Source organism: Staurois parvus, unplaced genomic scaffold (assembly GCF_062004578.1).
Source record: "Staurois parvus isolate SC_StPar_1 unplaced genomic scaffold, SC_StPar_1.0 ptg000644l, whole genome shotgun sequence".
NCBI lineage: Eukaryota > Metazoa > Chordata > Amphibia > Anura > Ranidae > Staurois > Staurois parvus.
This window is the reverse complement of record NW_028318440.1, coordinates 635,589-656,172: the sequence shown is the minus strand read 5'-3', so window position 1 is coordinate 656,172 and position 20,584 is coordinate 635,589.

Below are 20,584 nucleotides of genomic sequence, written 5' to 3'. Positions count from 1 at the left end.
TACCACACACTGTATGACATCTTACATGACAGGTAATCAGTGAAATTGCATGCCATGTGAAAAAGCAATCCAGTGACAATGTACAATGCACAGTGTGTTCAAGTTGTGTATCTTAACACTGATAGTGCTAGATGCAGTGTAATATGGATCCAGAAGCAACTGTGTCATGGTCAGGGGAAGACACAGAGACCAGTAGCTATAGTAGTAGAGAGATTCAGACCAAGTAGCAACTCTAGGGGATGATGCTGGCTCACCCAAGGCACAGAGTCTAAGCACTAACTGGTCTTCACCAAAGTTCCTGATAGTGGAGATGGGTTTTGCTGCATGCTAGTGCCAGTATGCAGTATTCAGGATCAGCCTCCCCCCAGAAGTATGCAAGCTGGAGATTTGTAGCATATATAACAGTAGGGATCAATCAGAAGCGTAGTCAGTAAACAAGCCAAAGGTTGGTAAAAAGTGGTTGCAGGTTGGGATCAAGTGGAAGCATAGTTGAGGCACAAGCCAAAGGTCAATACCAAATGATTGCAGGTTGGCATCAATTGGAAGTGCATTCAAGGAGCAAGCTGAAGGTTGATAACGTGTGGTAGTGAACATATGGACAGCAGCAGGAGTGAAAAGAGCAAGATATTGGCTAGAGAAAAGCACAATAATCTGGCAAACAGGAAGCGCAAAGGCAAATATTAAATATTAAGTTCATAGGAGGAGCAAGGAGTTCAAGGTTCATCAGAAACAAGATAGAATATAATTTTGTCCAAGGGATCAGGCAGGTAGCTGTCAAGTCTCTCAGGTGACTCTGCAAGAATAGCTACTACCAGGCACAGCAGAGATCCCGGGTTGAGATCCAAATCCTGACAAACTGTTGCATACTAGTAAACCTGGAGAATGTTTTAAAAGAACATAGCCAACCATAGACATGCATGGCCACACATGTTCATGGTTAAAAATGTCACCTGCTGCTGGTATGCCTCCCATCTGTAGCAATATGTAATGAGCATCTTTACAGTAATGTCATCCTAATCAATGTGCCAGGACAGCTTAGTACTTTCTTCCTGTGGTGAAAACTGTGTTATGTCACCTTCTAACTGATAACAGATGTTTACCAGTCAGAAGCTTGCATAACATTGTACATGTTCTATATAGAGAGAAACATATTGAGCTGCTATGGCCTGCAAAGAGAGAATACAGGCACATTCCATTTAATAATCACAGGCAGAGGGGCAATTTGTACATTATAGAATTCATGCAATAATCCATCTGCCTGCTTTTAGTTCCCATCACTGGACTGTGAACATGAAAAAACAGTCTGATCTCCTCCTACCATCTAAATACTAGGTTTCAAGCAAGTGAAGTAACTTGTCGAAATTCCATGTAGCTGTATAAGATATCCAGCCCTGGAGGACTACAAATTTCCTTTAAAAAATGAATCTAAATCTATTGAAAACTATTTACCCTGCTGCAGGGTCAAAAAGTGGAGGGGGAAGTATATTATGTCGTTTGGGGAATTTAATCTGTAAAAATAGCTGGATCAATTGTAACTATAAAAAGAGAATGCCCAATGCCAAATTACGGTTTAGGGTTTAAGTTTCAATGTTATCAGTGTTTGGCTCGTATTATGAATGTTTCTTAGTTTTGTTGTAACTCAGAACACGCAAAGACTAATGATACAAGTTAGCTACTGGACATTCATCATATTCTCTTCCATTTCTTTTGGCAAGTAGGATTATAAAGAGCATGCTGTGCACCTAACAATTATCTAGCATTGGAAAAGAAAATAAAATGCTTGCATGTAGTTCTTGTGCTAGCTGATATGGGTGTGGAGATAATAGGGATTTAGTTCAATGGTTGTGCTAGGCAGCCAGAGTAACTGAATGCAAGTAAACAACATTAGCCTTCTGTCAAGTTCTTGGCATTAAGGTTAAAGGGTGATTTATAGTTTATATTTAATTTTTAAATGTAAATTATTTTGTTAGAATTGTAGTAAAGTTATACTGTAACTACAACCTTATAAGGTGCAGAGGCATTGCTTTAATAAATTAGATCACGCTAATCCCTTTCATTGGTTTACTTGGTAATCTGAGAATGCCTACTTGTAATGCAGCTGAGGAGTTAATAAATTCACCTACTGTGTAATAAAAAGTTTTCCAGACCACCAAACCCGTGGGCACGTGCCTACTGCATGTCACTATTATCTTGTGTTTTGCCTGCGTATATTATTATAGTGTAGTATTACATATGGGATTTGTAGTTGCGCTCTAATCTAGAGAAGTATGTGTTGTCCCGCTGGTGCTTAGAAGTAGGGGTGCTGGCATAAAGCGTCACCATCCAGTTTTATGTGTCATAGTCGCAAAAACAGCCGCTCTTCTGACCTGATCTGTATCAGTATGTGTATGAGGTGGCCTCAGCCTACACCGCTGCACAACCCATGCCCTTTGATGCATTTCACCCCACCCATCGGGGCTTAATTATAGAGGACCTCTATGGCTAAGCACGGATGGGTACGGTGAAATGTGTCAGAGGGCATGGTTTGTGGAGCAATGTAGCCTTAGGCTGCCTCATACACATACTGATACAGATCGGGTCAAGTTAACAGGTGTTTTTGCAATTATGGTGTAGTGTTACTTTAAATGTTTTTGCTGGTTGCTACAAGGGTCGGGTCATGTGTTACACATTTCCCCTGTGTCATGCTAACCCCCAATGCAGGTGGTCAGGCACTATAGATGGCTTTGCTGTTCTTCACCTATAGCAGCCCCTTTCCCACAAGGCAAGCAGGCCTACCAGTACTCAGTTGCCCCCAGGACTTATATGCAATGCTATAGAGCCTGGCTACCATGCAGAGGCATGCACAAACTGCAAAATGGCAGGCAGAGTTCAGAGAATAGTCAATATCAAATGGGAATCCAGGCTAGCAGGCAGGGCAGATAAACAGGGAGCTTGGATCACATGTTACAAACACAATATCACAAGCATGAGACTGCAGGCTTGGCTGGCTTAAATCGGGTTTGGTCTCCAGCCAGAGACTGACCTCATCAATCACCTTGCTGGTGGACAGACAGAAAGGAAGAATGTATGCCAACCAAACTCAGGATGTTGAAATGAGACCAGCAGCTGTGATGAAGCAGGAGCACTACACGCTCCTGACACCCTGCAGGATTGTCACTTCCTTTTAAAATGAAATCACATACCATTTGTTCTCAACTGCATAATAAGCTCATAGAGCTAAGGGAGAAGAAACATCAGCACACTGGTCTTCCCAGTGAATGGCTGTGTTTGTGTGTGGGGTGGGGCTTGTCCGCACAAGCCTGATCATTGGAGAAGAGCAAGCTGAGTTCCCAGCACAGCTAAAGAACTGACCACGCTCTGCTTTCATGCCTAGTGTGATCAGTTTTTAATAGAAAACCAGAGAAACTGGCAGGAACGCCAGTGATTTCACACAAAGCAGGCGATACTAAGAGAACAGGATACTTTTTCATACAAGTACATGCACATTACAGAAATATGAAATGTTGATTTTACATATTATTTAAGGTCAATTGGAAAAAAACCTGATTTTACCACCGTGTTTCCATTAACAAGTCACTGATCTCTCCCACTGTATGTACCTCTGCCCTGGGGCAGATTCCTAGAAGCTACTGCATGCCATTGCATTTTTTTTCTCAGCACATTTTTAATTGTGTATGGAATTTTAGGTAGTACCACTAAGGCGTATATCACCCAGTGAAAAACAAATGTTTGCCCTTTGTTAATCCATTTGCATTTTAATATAATAAAGCATGGGAGAAGCTAATTGCAAAGTGTGTTACTTTAGCTGACAGACCCAGATCCATCATATGTTGGTATGAATTAAGTGAAGTGAATTTAGATCAGTTGTGTTTCACTTAGCATATTGGTCTTTTAATGAAAATGCCTATAAATGTATTGTCCTTAATAACCTTTAGGGGGACACTGAAATAAATGTAAGAAAGAAAGAGCACCAGTAAAACCTGGTACACACAGGCAGTTTTTTTTCGTTCAACCCAATGGGCTGAACGAAAAAAAACAGAGGAGCTGCTAAGAGCTTGCTGTGCTAATTATGCGATGTTAGTACAGCAATTTCCCTGCTGAGCTATTCTGTTCTGACAGGGGGACTGCATTACCCCAGCCAGAACACACTGGTAAGCATTCATAGCCATTGGCTGCGAGCACTGATCAGATGCCAGTTGGCTGCTGTTTTTCCAGCATGTCCGCTCAGAAGCTAGAAATTCAGTCAGATTCTGTCTGACAGGCTGCACACATGGGTTGAATGTCGGACGATTTATGTTGAACCAGTCAACAGTGGCCGATATTCATCCCGTGTGTACCAGGCTACATGTTCCAGCATCTGCAGCCTCTTCCCACATCCCCCCTCCCTGTGAAAGCAGACAGGGGATCTTTTCCACACCCACTGTCACAATTTGAAAATAGCACAGCCGTGCAGGGCTCTGCCAATACAACTGCATCATTCATTCACACTTTGCCTGTCTGATCAAGGTATGGACAGACAGCTATCCTAAGAGTCTGCAGGGGCCTGAAATTGCTCCCACGATCTGCTGAATACTCCGTAGGCTCGGCTCCTTAGACAAAAAATAATAAGTGCATATTTTTTTTACCAGGAAAAAACGTGCATTTACAATTTTTTTTCAAAAGGTGAACCTATCCTTTAACTGGGTGACCAGGAACCATCTATAGGTCATCTATGTACAACATGTGGAATATGGACAAGTTGCCTAGAAGGGCTCATCTAGCTGGAAACAACCAAACTATATGGATGAAAAATAAGATTTGTCTGTATTGCCTAAAAGGGACCAGACTCACAGCAATAAATTATATTATATCAGGCGCACCCTGAAAACCCATCTATTCAGGGAAGTCTACCCCGCCCTCACCTAACAGCCGATCTCCTCCACTCCTCCTACCACTCCATCCCCCACAGCCATTTCCTCCTGTACCACTATCCCCTCCCTCCTAGATTGTAAGCTCCAAGGAGCAGGGCCCTCGAACCCCTCGTGTATTGTATTGTTACTGTATTGTCTCATGTACTGTCCCCCACTATAATGTACAGCGCTAAGCAAACTTTTTGGCGCTATATAAATACTGTAAAATAATATTGCAAAAGGTTACTATCTGGTATAGGTTTGAATCTGGTTGGCCACTACTGGGATAATTCTTATTTTTCAACACTTTACATTGCATGTTCAGCGTAAATCCTTTCCTTAAGTGGACAATGCCCCCAAGCACCACTAGATAGAACTTTCCATTCAGCATAGTGCACAGCCATTTACCCAATAGCTGTCTCCAGAGCTAGCTAATAGGGATGAGCAAAATTTGGAGATTTTGCTTTTCTGAAATGTCAAGGAAAATCAAGCCTAGGACTGAGCAAACTGGGCAAAGATGAGTTCACAGTACGTTCGACAAACCTGGCAAAAAGTCAACCAAGTCCAAACATAGAGACTAACCCCACTAAAGTCTATGGGAGTCAAATCTTGTTATTTTTTTCAGGCTGTGTTCAATACCAATATGTAAGCTTTATTAAAAAATGCATAGGTAGCTGGACACAACCATAGGAAACATGTATCAGTGCAAAATAAAAAAGATACCATTCAGCAAGGAGAGGGTCTTATAATACGACCTAAAAGGCAACATTAAAAATATACAATTCCTTTAAATAACAAGCTTGGTGATACATGAAGTAGCACATTAAATCCTTTCAAAGTGACATTTTGTCTTTACAAGCAGTGTCTGGGGATCTGAGCAGCACTACCACTAACACCTTTAAATGACAGAACCTTGCTGGCTTCTGAATGTAAACACGGCGTGGAGGATCCTGGGTGCTGTCACTGACCAAATATGATCATCACGATATCTGATCAATGATGTCACTGGTCAATGATGTCACCCATGATCTCTAGTGTTGTTACTTATTTTTCATCAGCACTGGGGATCAGTCATGTGCAAAGGGACTAGTGGTGAAGTAGCATTGTCATCAGATTGTTGTAGCAGCAAGCCAGTATCATCATCTACATAGGTGGACAACATGTTTGAAATTTGAATTTACATCCTTTCCTTTTCAATAAAAGCACTTTTAATGGTGTGACTTTTTTGTTCTTGACATTTTTTTTAGCAAATGTAAACATGGGTGCTATGTAATTCATACTCATTCACGTAGCGGGGATGGGATAACTGGAAGCTCTCTTATTCTAAAGGAGGCTCCAGATTCCAATAAGTCTCCCATGCAAACTCCCACATCTCCACTGGATGTGGGGCTAAGGCCCTTGTAAATATCAAAATGGGGACATGCGTTGCATTGGGGTGATGCCCTCCTTGTAAGATACCCTCCCAATGTTGAGAGCATAATGTGGTTCTGGAAAGAAGAGACATTCGCTTACTGCAACCTTCTTACTGGCCGGCCTGGCTGCATGCATGTTCAGCTGGAACCCAAAGCTCAGTCCTAATCAAGGTATTGGTGCATTGGAGTCGAGCAAGGCAAAATGATGGTGCTTTTTAAGGGAGCAATTTAAATAACTCCTAAAGAGTTGTGAAGTGGAGCTCATTTAAGCAATCCTAGATCTTATCTTGTACCAAAAAATGTCTACCTATACCCTAAATCTAAACCTAGTGCTAACCCTAATGATATCTCTAAGTCTTTTCTTTATCAACAAAGTCATATGATAACTATGTCAGTGTTATTATGGCAATTACATGATTTTACTGATTTATTTAGTTAGATTGCCATGGGTTATTGAAACAAGAAATGCTACATATCTGAGGTTCGTAATTTCCCCTGATGTTATTATGGTCCTCCTTACAAAACAGCATGGTAAGTTACTATTAATGTGTGTGAGTTTGATCGGGTCTAGACATCTTCAGTGCAGAGACCGATGTGAATGGTTCAATAAATTACCTATGTTGCTGCTATATAAATAAAGGAAATGAATAAGTGCAATTCATGTTACAAAACATCTCATGTTTCAAAAAAACTGAAGCTGTTGACTTGTAAAAAGCATGTTGTCTGCCAGTTAACACAGCCTCTTTTAGTGACTGTGACGTTTGGGATGGACTGACATTTTAAAAACAAAGGCTAGCAGTTCTACCATAACAAAGGGAAAATGAACTTTGGCACAGCACAAATCAGCTACTTCTAGTTGATTTGTCTTTGTCTACATTGTGCAATTCATACGGCAGTGTTTCATGGTCACATCCAGAGTTCATGTTTTGCACAGCTTTTTAACTCTGCTAGTTAACATTATATTTTTTGTTTAAAAATCAAATTTTTTTTGCCATTGTTACACATCTGGAACAATTATTTTGTTTTACAATTTATATATAACTAGTCAGTATAATATTTATCATATAAAACATTTTCAGATATGTTTACCAATGTAATAGTATAATGTTTGTATTTATGCACTGTTACTGTCTAAAAGAAAAGTAAATATTTTTGTGAGTTACATATCTGTATTAGTGCAGGGTTGGCATGTGTGTTTTTGTTATGCAAATATACTTAGCTTTGTACTTTAAGATAATTATTATTTCCACGGATATGCAGTAGAAAACAAAGCTAAATAAAGACAAAAGTAGAATAGAATAGGCAGCTTTATAAATATAGTGGAAGGGGGCAGGTTTGGGATTGGGCAAAGTATATTTTTTGCTGCAAGGTCTGCTTTAAGAAAACATTGTTTAAGATGACAAATAAAGAAATATATAATAAAAATGAATACTAAGATGGGCAGGTTGCCATGTAAGGTTCTCATTATACTGTATGCAGTCAATTGCATTTCAATAAATAACAAACATGTTTTCTGAAACGTTGATTGACTTGATATGATATAAGTATATCTAGCAAGCATTCTTTATAATAAAAAGCACAACTGGAAAATATTCTGAGGACATGTAAGACAAATGTTGAACTGTTTATTAAATTTTCACAGATATGATCAGGAAAAAAAAAGAAACTGCTTAAAAAACATTTCTGCATTAGATTCTGTGGAGTTTCCATTTTATGAGGGATCGATTAATTCCAAGTTGTATCAAGAAATTATAATGTGAGTATATCTTTGACATTAAGTTCAAAGGAGCTTGGGTCACACAACACATGGACAATCCAAAACAAAGAAACAAATTAAAAAGAGAGAGGCTCAAATAGAAGAATTTATATACATTAAAATGGTCAAGTCTAACGGCTCCTGTTGCTGTTTAAAAATCCTAATGCAGCCTAACCCAGCATTCATAGACCCTGAATCCAGAAATGTGCACAATCCATCTGCAAATGCCCTTGTGTCATTGGTTATTACTTCTTCGTGATTAATTTCCACTAAGACTTTTTAAATGATTACCTTGAGCGCTACTTAAAGAAGTGCTTAGTTTCAGCATGATGCCTGAACAAAAACCTCTTTTTGAGAGTATTTCCAGGTTCAAGTTTTCAGGACCAGACTGCTGATTTCCTGAGTGTTTTGTGATGTCTGTTGCTGACTTGACTAATCTATGATAATTAATCCATCCTACTAAGGACTTTTACCCATTCTTTGGCCAATCACTGTTTTCCTGTTAGCCCTAAGCTCTAACTTTTCTAACCAAAACCACAGCTCTCAATGCTGTGCCTTATCTCATTGCTGTAAGCAGTTACTTGTTCTGGTGTATTCAAGGGCTGAAACCTAGGAGCCATCCATAGTAAGGTCCATTACCCTTGAGAGGTGCACTGATGGATACTGGTTGGCTTATTAGGTAATGCACCTTGCCCTACAATTGTGTGGCGACATGAAATGTTCATACTCATGGTGACATTGTGTCTCAACCTCAGTCTTTATTTTAAAGCTGTGTTGTGATCAGAAGCAGGTATAGGCTCCTGTCACAATGCAATTATTATGGGGAAATGAGCTGAGAGGAGGGAAAACATGGAGGTTAAATGAGTCACTTCTTCGGGATCAGGAGACGGATCAGAAAGTCAAGAAGGAAATAGAGCAATTTTTTGTGGAAAATGATTCTGAGGAACACTGAAGTGTGGAGAGATCCAAAGAAGGTGGTGGTCATCCAAGGGATCCTTCATCCTCATGTGGGATAAACTGCGTTTATTAGCCTGATAGGCTATGAATTGAGCCCTGGGGATTCCTGTGCCAGTTCCTTTGGAGGCTTATCCAGATTGATACTGCTCTGACCTGCCGGATTATTTTCTCACCACATGAGGGCGTAGGATCTCCATCTTTCCCAGCTATATACCTGACCAGACCTGAGTGGAGAGGGGATCTTCAGGATATATATATACACATGCGCATTACCTATGCGTGTTCTGGTTAGTGTGAAATTCTACCATTTGCACTGGGAATCAAGGAGCACTGTTTTCACCGGACTGTGTTTAATATTATTTACTCACTTTTTATGAGCGCTGCATTTCTTTTATTTATGATTCTGAGGAAGTGTCTGTGGCAATGGTGTGGGAAGCTCATAAGGTATACATTAGAGGAATTTTAAGAGCAATAGGAGCAAAGAAGAAGAGAGAAAGAAGAGAAAAAAAAACACACTTCTTACTGAACTTAGTGACTTAGAGCAGATACATAAAAATAGAGTAACAAAAGAGATTATGCAGAGGGTACTAAACAAAAGAGAAGGATTAAATAGTTTTCTAGAAGAAGATAAGAGGAGAGTGTTTAACAAAATGAAAGGTGAGAGATATAGATGGGGAGATAGACCAGGAAAATATTTAATGAGAGCTCAGAGGAAAAAAAAATCTAGAAACTTTATAGAAAAAATAAGGGATAGTAAGGAGAGTTAGTGCACTCAACCAAAGATATAGCAAAAGTATTTAAAGAATATTATAATAAACTTTATAATATTAATCCCCAGAGTATCATAGGGGAAAATGAAGAGGGAATAATAGAAAAAAGAAGGGCATATTTAAAAAAGGCCGGATTGCCGAAATTAAGCGAAGAACAATTAAAATCCCTAGAAAAAGTGATAAGACAGGAGGAAATACAGTTAGCATTAAAGAGTACCGCAACTGCGAAAAGTACAGGACCTGATGGGTACACTGTGAGATACTATATAAAATATAAAGAACTATTACTTCCTAAACTAAGGACATATATGAACGCCCTGGGAGGAGAGATGGAAATGAGGAGGGAATCCCTACAAGCTCATGTGGTCCTCATACATAAAGAAGGTAAAGATGACACCCATTGTTCAAGTTATAGACCGATCTCTTTATTAAATACAGACACTAAACTACATGCAAAAGTCTTAGCAAATAGGATGAAAGATTTAATGCAGGAATGGATACACATAGATCAAGTGGAGTTTGTCCCACGGAGGTAAGGCAGAGATAACGGATTAAGATCTCTATTTCTCATACAAAAAAGTAGGAAAGAGAAAATTCCTTCATTGGTTCTCTCGATTGATGCCGAAAAGGCATTCGATAGAGTAAATTGGGGATATATGCTGGATACTTTGAAAGTACTGGGGTTGGGACCTAAGATGAGAGAATGGATAAGGAAATGGTATAGTCAACCTTCGGCTGCAATCATGGTTAATGGGGAATTATCAGAGCATTTTGGGATGCAAAATGGAATAAGACAGGGATGCCCTTTGTCCCCTTTGCTATATTTCTTATCTTTGGAAACACTCTTGGCCACTATAAGGAATAATACAGATATAAAGGGAATCTGGATAGGGGAAATAGAGCATAAGGTGGCAGCTTATGCAGACGATATGCTATTCTATGTGGGACATCCCAGGACAACATTGCCTAAGTTAATGAGAGTCTTAAAAGAATATGGGGAGATGTCTAATTTAAAAATCAACCCTACCAAAACAGAGATTTTTAAATATAAACCTTTCTAATAAGGAAAAAATAATGTTACAGGAGGAATTCCCCTTTGTTTGGAGAGAAAGAGAAATAAAATATCTAGGTATAAAGTTGACAGTATCTTCAAAGAATCTATATAGATTAAAAAATATATTGTTACTAAATGAGATTAAGGATGAATTAAGAAAAGCTGGATGGGGACCTATGTCATGGATAGGACGGATAAATCTGATAAAAATGGTAAGTGTTCCAAAAATTCTATATAAATTCCAAATGATACCAAATAAACTCCCAGAAGTATATTTTAGAATAATTTAAAAAATTCTAACAAGATTTATCCGGAGGAATAAGAAACCTAGAATAAGTTATGATATTTTGTGTAGCGATAAAGAGAAAGGCGGAGCACCAGATTTGAAAAGATATTATAATTCAGTATTATTAGCAAGAATATATGATTGGTCACATAATGTAAAGGGGAAAAGCTGGGTAAAAATAGAAAATACATTGAGTCATTCAAACTTGAGTAGAATGATATGGTTACCTCCACAGTTCTGGGGATTAGCAGATAGTACAAGCGTGTATACACTTAATATTTTAAGAATTTGGGATGTTTTACACAAACAAATGGGATGGGAATTTAATTCAACGTTAATGCCCCTAGGGGCCACAGAGTTTTTTCCCCCAGGCAAAGAACGTATCACAGGCAGGTGGATAAAGAAGAAAGATGTACAATTAAGAGATATAACGTTGGGGGAAGAAATATGTTCTTATAGGGAAATGGAAAGCAAGAGTGAATTATTTGTGAGAATGGATGAGTGGCTTTATTTTCAACGGAAACACTTTATGGGGAAGCTTCCAGGGCCAAAGACAACCAAAGAAGATTGGAATCATTTTGAGCACTTATTAGACACATGGGGTGATGGGAAACACGGGATTTCTAAAATGTATAAGATCCTTACAGGATTAAACACGGTCACAAAGCAACCATTTATTGAGAAATGGGAAAGAGATTTAGGAGTAATTATGGATGAGGAAAAGCAAAAGAAAATATATAGTTTAATACACGGGAATGTAAATATGAGAGATGTGGAAATGAATTATAAATGTTTGGCAAGATGGTATATTACACCGAGTGTTGCACATAGAATAGGTGGAGATAATTCACCTATGTGTTGGCGTGGATGTGGAGGTAGAGGCACAACGTTTCACATATGGTGGGAGTGTAATAAAATTCAAGAATATTGGGGGGGGGTATAGTCCGCTTAATTCAGGAAATAATGGAGATTAATATTTCAAAGGACCCAGAGATTTGTCTTTTTTATGGTGCTAAACTTTCTCTGAAAAAATATAAATACTCAGGTTTGATGTATTATTTGAATGCAGCGAAGGGATTGATACCCAAGTTTTGGAGGGAACAGGAAGTACCAAAAATAAATATATAGATTGGAGGAACTTTATCATATGGATGAGGATAAGATGAAGGTTTTCCGGAAAAGGTGGAAGAAATGGGAGGAATTCAAGAAGTCAAATTTATATCTAGAATATAGGAAAAGAGCTCAAAAGTTATGGGTGGAAAGGTAGTCATAAAATAGTAATTTTTATGGAATAGGACCTCTAGAAAGAGTAGAAAATCGTAGAGTCTAGGCTGACAGGGAAGGGGTGGGGGGGAAGGAAAAATGATAAATACGGGGGGGGGGAGGGAGGTGGGTGAGAATACCCAGATGAAAGTTAAATCTTGATATGAAGATAGCTAAATTGGAATTTTATATGATGATTGTTATAATAATCTTTGCATATAAATTAGTATATTGAAAAATGTACAATAAAATTTTTAAATTAAAAAAAAGAAGCAGATATATGTATATGTACACACTAAAACAGTTTTGCATGCTGGAGATAGCCAACATTCTTCTTACCTGTTGCAGATCTGATCAGCTTTCTGCTGGCTGATGTCTGCAGGCTTGGAGCTTGTATCAATGGGCATATACAGATCGCTTTTAGGTGCATTTTGCTAATATTTGGTGTCAGTTTAAGATGCTTCTAAGATCATTTACAGTTCAATGACTGGTGCATTTGACCTGCAGCTGACCTCCATCTGAGCTGCACCAACCTGCATTGAACTGCTTTTGCAATCCTATCAGCTTGAATGGGCTGAGAAGCATTTTGTTTGCAAACTAAAGCCAAATGGCTTTAGTTTTCAGTTTGCAAACAAAATGGTCAAAGGGCTTTAGTTTGCAAACATAATGCCTATTTGCCCATTCAAGCTGATTGGAATGCAAAAGCAGTACAATGCAGGTTGATACAGCTCAGATGGAGGTCAGCTGCAGGTCAAATGCACCTGTCATTGAACTGCAAAATGATCTTAGAAGCATGTTAAACTGATGCCCTAGAGAAGGCTTAAATCATTACTAAATATAAGCATTCAAACACTTATTTCCCCAATTACCTTAACAATTATAGTGATCTCTTCAGATAAAGAAATTGCTTCAATAATTGTTCTATGTATTGTTATGAAGATTTTTGTATTGTTATGACCTAGACATAGATGATCAGATATCATATTAGGAGGCATACATTCAGAAATTAAGAAAATAACAAAGGCATCACAAACATTTTTTCCCATATCCATTGAACCATATCTGCTGCAATCCTTTTGGTCATATAGTATATAAATCTCACCACTGTGTATAGTAGCTGCAAAGGCTGCCCCACTATTTACATTGCAGTGATCCCTGCACAGCTGAATGCCACTTTTGAGAAGTTACATTCAGACTTACTTAGACATGGGGTGCTCACACAAACAAAAAAAACCTTTGTTATCTATTGTTAGGTTTTCCTGGACAAATATCACCAACAATAGATATTGCATGCCTCTGATCATAGTCAACTGCCCAAAGGCCTAGGACCTGTGTCTAGGTGTTCAAAATGTTACAATATACTATTATATATTCTCTGAAATAATTAGAAAAATAATAAACATTACAGTTGAAGATGTCCTTGCAACTTTGTAACTATAAAAAAAGCAGAATTTCAAGATTTTTCTTTTCTTGAATTCTAAAGGGAACAGAAAAATTTGACTCTAGTTTCTTAGTCCTGTAGAGAATTTGAAGTATAATACATTTCATATTGTTGCACATACAGTACATATCAGTTATCATGCAACCTTAAGGTCAAATATTTAGAGGTATGAGACGTGACCTTTCTGTATGACAAGATAGAATTACGACTTAATGTTTTTATTTGATGAGTCCTAAAAAACCCAGCTATGACGCCAAGAGGTATAATAAAATATGCCAAACTAGCTTTAGTATGTGACAGTTTTATTGCCAGCCCTTGGCACTATTACTACACAGAATGTGCATGTAGCATGACAATGGAAATGATCTTTTAGAACAAGCATTCAAAAACCATTTCTATTAAGATTAAATGTAACCATGTGCATCTGTCAAGTTCTATGGTTTAACAAGATCAAACAAATGACCATATTTAAATTGTAGAAGTGACGAAAAGAATGCAATAAATTGTCTTTTAATCTGACATAACATTCATTGAGATACCAACCTTCATGTTTTATAGTCTGTGTTTATTTTCCAATATGCATTGTTAGAATAACTATTAAATTCCTGCTTTCAATTACTGGTTGTGAGAAAGCTATTTCACTAGCTATTTCACAGAAACAAACAGGTAAAGTGTCGGGTCTGGATGGCTTCAACTTGCTGTACTACAAAACATATGTTCAGTACATATCTTCCTATTTTACCAGGGCGTATAATGCTGCGGGTCCACAATATTGTGATAGCTAAGAATGGTAAGGATCCTTTGTATGTATGTACGAATTATAGGTCTGCTTCCCTTTTAAATATAGACCTTAAGCTTTTTACCAAATCCTAGTGATGAGATTGTTGCTTTATGTTCCAGATCTCATTCACCTGGATCAGGTTGGTGCATTACCTACAGGGAGGCTAAGAGACTACACCACCAATGTCTTTGCCATTATCCATGCTGTTCAATCCAGATCCATCTTTATGATGTTGTTATCTTTTGACATCAAAAAAGCCTTTGATAGGGTGTACTGGAGCTGTATGGAGGAAGCAATATGTCGCCTTGGTCTGGAACATAGAATTTTGTTTATCATATATTCTTCCTTGCTGTGGTACCCTAGAGATTTATGTTTCCTTTTTTAACCTGGTTTGTGTATTCTTTGTACTATGAAATACTCTCAAATAGAGAACTTCCGAAAAAAAAAAAAAAAGCTCCAGAGCTTAGTAATGAGGTGAAGCTTCACTTTACAAAGAATACCAAATCACACGCAAGGAAAAAAAAAAAGCAGCATTTTTGCTTGCGCTTGATTGGATGATGGAAATCAGCAGAGCTTATCCTCATTTAATAAGCTCTGGAGCAATTGCACTTGTAAAGTGCAAAGACAAACTAGGCAAAGATTTTTTTAAAAAACATTAATACAGTTTGATGTGGTTATTATATTTAGCTGATCCTTTTCACACATACTCTAAATCTAAAGACAACTCAAAGGCCTATAAATACATAACTAAAGTGTATTCAAAGGGAAGCATACAACCGTTGTCTACCTTTTTGCTGTTTGTTTGTTTTTTTTGCTATCCATGATATATGAGGGAAATTACCCTCCACTTCCTGACCTGTAAACTCAACAGAGAGCATCTTTCCTATGTGAGTGAAGTCCCCAGTTGTCATAGGAAAAAGTGCACTCATTTGAATATTTTCCCTCTATCCCTGTCCTGGTTTGAATTTACCCTCACTGTCTTTCCTAGGGACATTGTTGACAAGGACATTCAGACAGAACAAAAAATCTTAATGAGAACACAGACAGTAATAAAAACCTATAAACAAAACCAGCACACCAAAAAGAGACTCTCAAATATTTACTGAGATCACAAGAGCAAAATATCCAGTAATAAATGATGTTACAGAGACTCGCATGTCCCCTTTCTCAAGGTCGCAGACAATGTACAAACTAATTTTGCTTGCCTTACACCTAGGCCAGAACCTTTATTTTCAAAAGTTAGGTAGTGAAACAAATAAAAAGGCATCTGGGCTCTGTGATAACATGAGCCACAAGGTGACATCCCAAAGATTCCAGAGACACCATGGTTGTATGAAATGACAGATTTTATTTTAATTAAGTAACCAAAACATGCTCTGAAGTTCTGCTTCAAAATTCACCAACAACTATGAAGTGTGAGTGCCTTTTAGATCTGTTTGTATATACATTAAATGGATTGTTTAAGTAGGTCCTTGTATTGTTGTTGATAAATCTAAGGGCTTCAGCTGACAAACTTTCGTTTGCATCAGGACACTGTGCCTCCCCATACTACTCAATATAAATGCAAACACAACTTGAAACAGGTTTATACAGCTTAGAAAAAGATCAAATACAGATCAGAAGGATGATAACTGGAGGTCAAATGCACGTGCCAATGAACCAGGATGGTTATTCCAATTTGATGTAGATGGGTTCTTCTTCATCTAGTTGTCCTCCTTATCCACAAAATGTACCTCACTATTCTCCAAAGAATGATTCTTTTCCCAAGGTGAAGAAAGACCTGCAATATGTTTTTTCTTCCAAATGTATGGGTCTTTTCACTCCCCGCTACACTGGACTGCATATGCGAGGTTGCTTCGCTCTGAGTGTTGGGTTTTCGATTTACAAGCTTCTAAATTTTTCCAACACTCCACTCACACATGGTAATTTAGTCACTTGTATGTGGCTGGAATGTCAGAAAAACTCAAAAGGACTTTTAACAACATTACACTCCTTGCAATAAATGGGGAAGGGGGAGTCTGGGTGTCACTGGGACACAGTAAAAAAAAAAAAACATTTTTAGAAATTCTAAGTACCTTCCTCACTCTACTAAAAATGCTTTCATCTGTGTCCCTGTCCCCTGTGTCCCTGGTGGAGAGATTTCCCCTCACTTTTCTACTAAATCAATCTATAACTATTTCTTGGGGGCTTTAAGCCATATAGGCAAATGAAAAGACACGAGCCTCAGCTTTTTATTCTTTCCTACATGCTTTTCAAAGATAAATTAGCTGAGATTGTACATGTCAACAAAGACAAATTATATCTGGAGTGTTGTTTATACACTCCAGGAAAAAAAAACCTCTCCTCATACCAGAATTAGTGAAGGTTTAAGCGTTCTTATATCAGCAAATGAATACATTTGGCAAGTCATGCCTGAGTAAATCAATTTGAAAATGCACATTGCATATAATCTTTCATCCCATTCTTAAGCAGATGGCATTGGCTTCAATTTCCAAGAAGAGAAATGCTCCATAGAGCATTTTGATCTATTGGTAACTAAACGCCATGTTGTAAAGACTCTTTATATTGGATCCAGTATTAAGGATTTCCGTTTTAACATCATTCATCTGAAACCCTTATTAGACCGCTTCAGTTCTTTATCCTTCCATTACACAGAATAGGTGTATCATTCTTTCCTCATAATCTTGCCAGCAGTGCATCACAAGCAGTGAATACTGTGCAATGTCAACAGTGACATGCTTCTTGGATGGGATCCAGCATCTCTCCTCCTGGATCATAGTGATCCCAGATATAATGAAGAAATCTTCATTTAAAACATGGCTTCATTCATTCAAGACTATAAGTTTCAGTTTTCTGTTAATTTACTGTAATGTAGTAATCAACAATTTTAGCTGGATTTTTTACTTGACTAAGAAAAAAAAGCTGTTTAATGCTGAACTAGAGGCAAATAGCTAAATACACAAATAAAATAAATATAAGAGAACCATTTTGCTTTTCAAATGATTTTGTATTTCTTTCCTTTCAGATCTGAGATTTACACAGCCCCATCACAGCTATGTGTTTGACACTACTTCCTGTTACTTATAAGTAAAGCGATGGTGTGGTGGTCAGTGGTGTATTTAGGTTTTGTGCTGCCCTAGGCAACAAAAAAATTGGAGCCCCCCCCCCACTCCCTGCACCAGCATCGACCACCCACCCGACCTGTTGCTGCGCCGACCCCTGCTATAGAGAGATAGACTGACCTTCACAGCTCCGGACATTTAATTGCCCTCCCCTCTCTACATGGCAAGAAGTACCAATTTTTGGATGCGTGCCCCCCCCCCCCCAAAAAAAAATAAAAAAAATAAATTGCACTTGGCTTTGTTCCCTACCCAGCACACACAGTCTACTCTCTCTCACAGCTCAACATTCTGTGAAAGGGAAAGTGAGCTGACTGCATATGCTCAGCTACTCATTTCTGCGCCCTTCCAATTTCATCCTGCAGATCCCCAGCAGCACCACCTCCAGCCAGCATCATCTCCAGCATGGGCTCCCTCTCTCCTCCACAGACAGCACCCGTCCCTCTGCTCCATTCTCTCCGAATCCCCATACAGACAATGGGCAGAGTCAAGGTAAGGTCTGCTCCCAGACAGCACTCACAGATCAGCGGAGGCTCCTCCTCTCTTCTGACTCGTGTGTGCCCTACATATCCGGCTGCTCACTGATCCCTATTCCTGGGGGTGTGGCCGGATAAAAGAGAGGAGGGGAGGGGTTGGCTAATGCTAACGTTAAATGAGCAGAGTGAGTCTAGCTGGGCTAAGCAGCCCACACATCGCGGCACGACATCTGCAAGTGATTCGGCCTGGGGAGTAAGACACTGGACACCTTCTCCACTTGTCCTCCAGCAGGCTATCACGGATCAGATCCATTCCCATGCAGGTGGTGGAGACATGCAAGCCTAGATAACGACTCTTGTGCATCACTGCTGATAAGGGGGGGTGTCGGCGTTGCCCCCCCCCTGAGAAATTCCGCCCTACGCAAATGCCTTGTTTGCCTCGCGGCAAATACGCCCCTGGTGGTGGTGTCATCTCTCCACCTTCAACCTGCTGAACGTACAATAAAGGAACAGCAACAGATTGATGAGATCACCCCTTCATTCAGTTTGTTCTATTCTCCTATTAACATTCCTTTCCAATACATTTGCATGTAACAGACCTCCTTGGTTTCCAGTGATGCCCTTCCCTTCTCCAGTGGAACTGTTACAGTAGTTAAAACAGAACTTCACTCCAACATCACTCCCCTCCCATCAGCCTGTTTTCCAGGCCACTGTCTTTAAAAATATGGAGCAAGTACAGATATGTTGAAGGGCTCTGCCAGGTATTTGGCACATAAACCGTCAGTTTTGTGATATCGGGCTTTGCAGAGTCATGGCATCTGTACACCTGCATAAGGATCCTCACACCTATACAGAGTTGACTAAACCTGTGTCTTGTCTGTGTACATGCCAAATCTTTAGGCATGTCTGTGCTGTTGGTAAAATGCTGCTTCCTAGTATGAATGACAAACCAAAACCAGGAGGCCTTGGGGGACCTATGTAATTTTGACTTAGGCCAGAAAGGAGGAGGTTCTGCCTTACAGCATGAAAAAGGTAGTGTATGATATAGAAAAATATACATTTTTTCCCAGTCCTGTAAGGTAGTTGTGACAGGAACCAGAGAAGCATTAGTTGTTTCAATGAGTTAAAGTGGTGCATTCTATGCAGTAAGGTAAAAATCACTCTGCATGCAGCTCCATCTGCAGCCCCCCCCCCCAAATACATACCTGAGCCCTAGATCCAGTGATGTGCATAAGAGCCAAGGCTCAGATACAGCTGCGAGAGCCATTGGCTGCTGTCAATCAGAGCCAATGAGGAGGGAGGGGGCAGGGCCGAGCCCAGCTCTGTGTGCCTTATGGACCCATAGAGCAGGGCTTGGGAGCGAGCATTCATGAATGCCCCCAGATCAAGCAGCTATGGTGGGAACTCGGCAGGACCACCAGTGGGAGACTCATGAAAAGGAAAATCTTGGCTTTTCTACAAAAAGGTTGCACAGAGCAGGTAAGTATAACTTAGGTGGCGTCAAAAGCAGGCAGAGGAGAAGCTAAGGGAAATGACACCCCAAGAAGTGTGAGACTGAGATTAGTCCAGTTTTGCTAATAATTGTGTTTGATTAAACAAGAAGGGGGGGGGGTCAACACTGACTATGGTATTTGCTCTTACGATAGCAAAGATCAAATTTAAACATGAGTCATGAGGTCTCTCCAGATATGGTTGGAAGGGGCTTAGCATCACCCTATGCACTAAAACCTTTTTTAACTGGAAAATAACAGAAAGTGACTCTTTTTTACCTCCATTTTGCAGCGTATTGTTTGCTCCAAATTTACAGGCGCACGTAAAGTGCACATTTCCTTTTAGACTGTTAGCTTGTGGCCTGCAGAAAAAGGTGATTGCTATATGTTTTAGATGGAAGAAAGGTAATTAAGGAAACTATAGTGTGTAATTGTGTAACAGAAAGACCAGTATACTTAAAGACAAACAATGTTTATTAGTGAAAACATATTAAGCAATTGCATGGTCCAAATTCTGCTGCAGTAATAAAGAAGACATGAGACATAACCACCTTCCAGTTAGATGTGTCTGATACATCCCCCTAGTGCCCAATCATCACAGCTGACACCTATCAATTAAAAGGAGAACTACTCCACACACTTTCAAAGTGCTCACCATGCTTCTCCTCACCATACACCCAGCAATCCCACAGGAGAACATTATTGTACCTATGACCTAACTATTGCAATCATTATTCAAAGTTCTTTACTATAGGTAAGTACATCAATTATTAAATTGCACAGGTCGTCCAAATGTACATTTCATGTCACTGTCATTTATAAACCTCCACTACTTGTGAACACTACTTATGTGCAATGAATCAAGCCTACCAGCTTGAAGTAAATGTAAA